The 4,667-nt window shown below is 39.7% G+C and overlaps 1 pseudogene; it reads right to left on the reverse strand.

Annotated features, from left to right (window-relative positions):
• Positions 1 to 1,308: 1,308 nt before the first annotated feature.
• On the reverse strand, positions 1,309 to 4,457 carry LOC147621002 (uncharacterized; annotated as a pseudogene).
• Positions 4,458 to 4,667: the final 210 nt, after the last annotated feature.

Genomic DNA, 4,667 nt, shown 5'->3' on the forward strand with positions numbered 1-4,667 from the left:
TACCTTTGGTTCACGGAGCCACCTCAACGTGATAATGAGTGCAAGAGGACCACCTCAACGTGATAATGAGTGCAAGAGGACCACCTGAGGAGTGTCTTGACACACAAGGGTGAAGCTTGATCATGGTTGAAGCTTGACCAAAGGTAATACTCTAAGGTCATACAAATGATGAATGATGGGTGAGTGGCTATGAAAGGTTGTGGACATATAGATTAATATTAAACTTTACCCAAGTTTATTAGCAAATGTAATGCTTTAAGGTCATACAAGAGATGGTGGACAATGGGTGTGTGAATATAAATAGGTGTGGACATGCACGAGCATGTTCAAGTGAGCATGGGTGTTCAAGTGAATGGGGGTGTGGATATAAATAGGTGTGGACATGAGCATGTATCATTGATCTTTGTAATTCTTGTATGAAGGCTATTCTTAACAAGCCATTAAATATGTTTCCTATTAAATCAATTTATGATTTAATTAATTCATTAATTTTTTATTAAAGTTAGTATAATATTTATTATTTAGTTTATTTACTATCACTGTCACTTTGATATCAAGTTATTTTAAATAAGTACTTTTAGTTAATTAAGTTTTAATTTAAATATTAAATTTACAAACAAATATACTTATGTACTTGAAATTTGCATTTATCTATTTTGTTTTCATCAAAACACAACTACACAATATACTCGGGACAATAAAACATAGTGTGTTATTCACACGAACAGAACAGAGAGGAAGTGTGCTACATGTGTGACCCATATTATTAACAGGTGGGTCTTGAACCAACCTTTAACACATACAATTGGCATTGATGTACAAGCATAAATTGGGTTAAGACTTTAAAACATATACCTCTGGTCAATGAGGCATATGCCAATAAAAATTGATGAAAATATAGCGGTACTCCATGAAAGTTTTACACTATTATATTGTGTTTTTATCACCAGGCTCAATTCCTTCTAGAGACACTCAAAGTATACATTTTGGGTTTGGTTTCAATGTAAGCTGAGGCTACCCTTTCCCGCGAATACTCAAAAATGAGCTCAAAGCATAGAATTTAAGCGGTAAGTTAACTACAATTAAGCTCAATTGCCTTAATAAATACAGAAGCAAGTAAGGCACTTCAATATTGCTCTTAAGCGAAGGCAATAAAGGTGCTCTAAACAACACTCTACCCAAAGAAGATCAAAATGACTTCATGGACACTCTACCAAACGAAGATCAAAATTAACCAGAAAGGTCATTAATCATCACATGAAAGAAACCCCCTGCACAACACTTGCATTCACAAAAGAAAAACTGGGCTCAGTAAGCAAGAAATATCCAACCCATGCTCCATCCAATCATCAGACCCGCACCTGCAAAGCTCAAACCAAGAGCAAAAGCAAACCCAATGGCCCAACAACGAGCATGATGATGCATTTTTTTCCGAGACGAGCGCTTCCAGATATGATTCCAAGGGTTATTTCCTATCTGCTCAGAAGCAGTAGAAGGTTTCAAAATCTTGTTGTCCATCCAGACCTCCAAATCACTTCCAGAACACATCTTAAGCAACAAGTTCTCCAACTCCAGAGTCTGCACCCACCACTGCTTGTAGGTACGAGCAGTCCATGCCTCTCTAAATAGCAGCTGCACAAGCTTCTCTCTCTCTTGCAATGCCTGTGCTGCAAGCTTCTCTGCTTGTCTTGCTCGTGTTTGTGAATGGCAAAGAGCCTCACCGAGTGTCCCATATCCTCGCTTAGTAACACCAACACGTTTTCCACTACTCGCTTTCCAGTTTGTGTTCCAATCATCAGAACTGTAAAAAAAACATGTTAGCCAACGGAAGCACCATCGGGCTGAATTCACTGAAGCCTGTCAAGTATCACACCTTGTATCCTGTTGATATCGGATGCAAATGAGAAGTTAATCTTTACCTGTCTCGGGTGGAAGCTCCTGGTAGAGCTGATGGGATGGCAAGAGGTTGGGAAACACTTGACAGATGCTCACAAATTGGTGTTGGATCTGGCAGTTGAGTTAGCTCGTGTCCAACACGCAGTGAAACTAAGAGAAACTTGTCTACAGATGGACGGGTACCAAACTGGATAGATCTAGAGGTAGTGAAGTCACAACTTGCCAAAGATCCCTTCCATGTAAGGGAGCTTTGTGAAGGTGGTAAATCACAATTCTCCAGATACCCATACCCTTTTTGAGAGACCAAATCTGCTAACTCCTTGCTGTCAGCTGTATGCCATAATCTTTATGTGAATTTTTTGCTGCATTTAATTCTACAGAGAGGTTTCCAGATACCCTTGAAGACTTACTAGTCCCAGCATCAGAAGACTGTTCAGTCTTTGATCCACCAAGCAAAGTGCTCGTTGTGGATGACTCCGTTTCAGCTCTCACAACACCTTCCTTGGCATCTTTGTCCAAAGCATCATCTGAATTCTCCTCCTTGCTATCTTTTAATTTGTAGCCATCACAATCACAGCTCTCACAGTTGCCATCTTTGCAACCATGTCAAATATCTCCTCATAATCAATCCCATGTGTCTGCGCATATCCTTTGGCTAACAATCTAGCCTTGTACCTGCTTATGCTACCTTCACTGTTATGTTTCACCTTATATACCTACTTACATCTAATAGCTTTCTTGCCTTCAGTAAATGTCACCAAATCCCAAGTCTCATTTCCATTAATGCATCCATCTCCTCATTCATAGCTTTCTCCCAATACACATTTCCAATAGCCTCATCAAAACATGTGGGCTATATAACTTGCATAACTTTTGCTATATGATCATAGTGATGTGCCACATAACCATCGTAAGTCAACCTCTGCACAAGGTTTTTGACTCTTCTAGATCTTCGTAACTTTGCATTCATGGCTTCCAAAGACTTCTTTATACTAGTTGTCCTCACTGCTGGAATCCCAAGCTCCTCATCAAGGCTCATGTCCAAGACACTAGACTCTCCATCGACAAGAGAATGCCCTACATAAATATCAAGCATACCAAGGGGCTCAACCACTTTCTCTTTGCCTTTATGTGATGTACTAACTACATTTCCAAGACTGGTATTATGATGCAGCCTTCCACTCCATGGTCTATCAACAGAACCGTTGCATGAGAACTCTCTTAGTCCACTCAATGACTATGATTGTTGACTTGCATTCTATGCATCCATATTTCCACTTACATCAACCCCAACAACATCTTTTTCAGTAGTATACCAACTACTTATTTCATCAAATACAACATCCCTGCTTACCCTCAATTCACGAGTAGCAAGATTATAACATCTATATCCCTTTTGCTCAAGGGAATACCCAATAAACACACATTTTTTTTCCTTTGCATCTAGCTTAGTATGCAACTCATCTGGAGCATGCACATATGCAATACATCCTAAAACTTTCCAGCGAGACAAATCAGGTTTCTTGCCAGTAACTTTCTCCTCTGGTGTTACATCATGCATGGCTACAGTAGGAGGCATGTTCATAATATAAACTGTTGTAGACATAGCCTCAGCCCAATAGCTATGCAGCATATTCTCCTCTGCCCCATCAATGCTTGTGCTATCTCTGCAAAGTGTCTATTTTTCCACTCAGTAACTCCATTTTGCTGCGGAGTATATCTACATGTAAACTGTCTCTGAATGCTTTTCTTCCGCAAGAAATCAGAGAACTCATTGGAGAAGTATTCTCCCCCTCCATTTGACCTTAGACACTTCACATGCTTCCGTGTCTACTTTTAAGCCATCACTCTGAAATTATGAAAATGAGTGAAAACTTCACTCTTCTCCTTCATGAAATACACCCACACTATCCTCATGTGGTCATTAATATTGAATGTTACATAGTACCTGTAGCCACCCATAGACATAGTCTTCATGGGGGGACACCATATATCTGAATACACAACATAGTACCTGTAGCCACCCATAGACATAGTCTTCATGGGGGGACACCATATATCTGAATACACAACATCTACTATATTCCTGCTCACATTTCTGTCATGTGGAAATACATGCTTTGTTTGCTTTCCAAATTGGCATGCTTCACATACTTTCTACATACCCTTCAACCTTAAACTTAGGCAACCTTGTCACAATTTCTTTAGTCTACATAGACTTCATTCTTTGCACATTTACATGCCTAATTCTCTTATGCCAAATGTTTGTATTTGCAACAACTCCTAAACCATTTGCAAACATTATAGCACTCACTTCAGGAATATTTAGGGTTCATACAAAACACACAACAACATCTAGTACTCCAAACAGAAATTTACCTAGGTTTTCGCTCTTAGACAGTGAACCACAATAGCATTTTTTCAATGCACAGCAACAAAACACGCTGACCACCAGTAGAGTGAAATTTCACTGCTTGGCAGCGACCTACGAAACTGTCACTCCTGCCTAGATCGATGCCGGGTAGGTGTCAATACCTACCTTCTTCCCTATTGGTGCACATGTTTACCTACTTCCCTATTGCTACACATGTTTACCTACTTCCCTATTGCTCCACATGCATAGCTACGCCTACAGCGTGAGTTTTCCTCCCACCTCTACTCATCCCTCAAACCTCTTCAATCAATCAAGTATCCTTCTCCAAGGTAAGCTCTCTTCTTGCTTTCTTCCCTCTTTCATGCTTTTATGTGTTCTTTCAAGCTTTCATGGAAAG

The sequence above is a fragment of the Cibotium barometz genome, chromosome 31 (genome assembly GCF_041138505.1).
Source record: "Cibotium barometz isolate CiBa-2024 chromosome 31, ASM4113850v1, whole genome shotgun sequence".
In the NCBI taxonomy this organism is placed as follows: domain Eukaryota; kingdom Viridiplantae; phylum Streptophyta; class Polypodiopsida; order Cyatheales; family Cibotiaceae; genus Cibotium; species Cibotium barometz.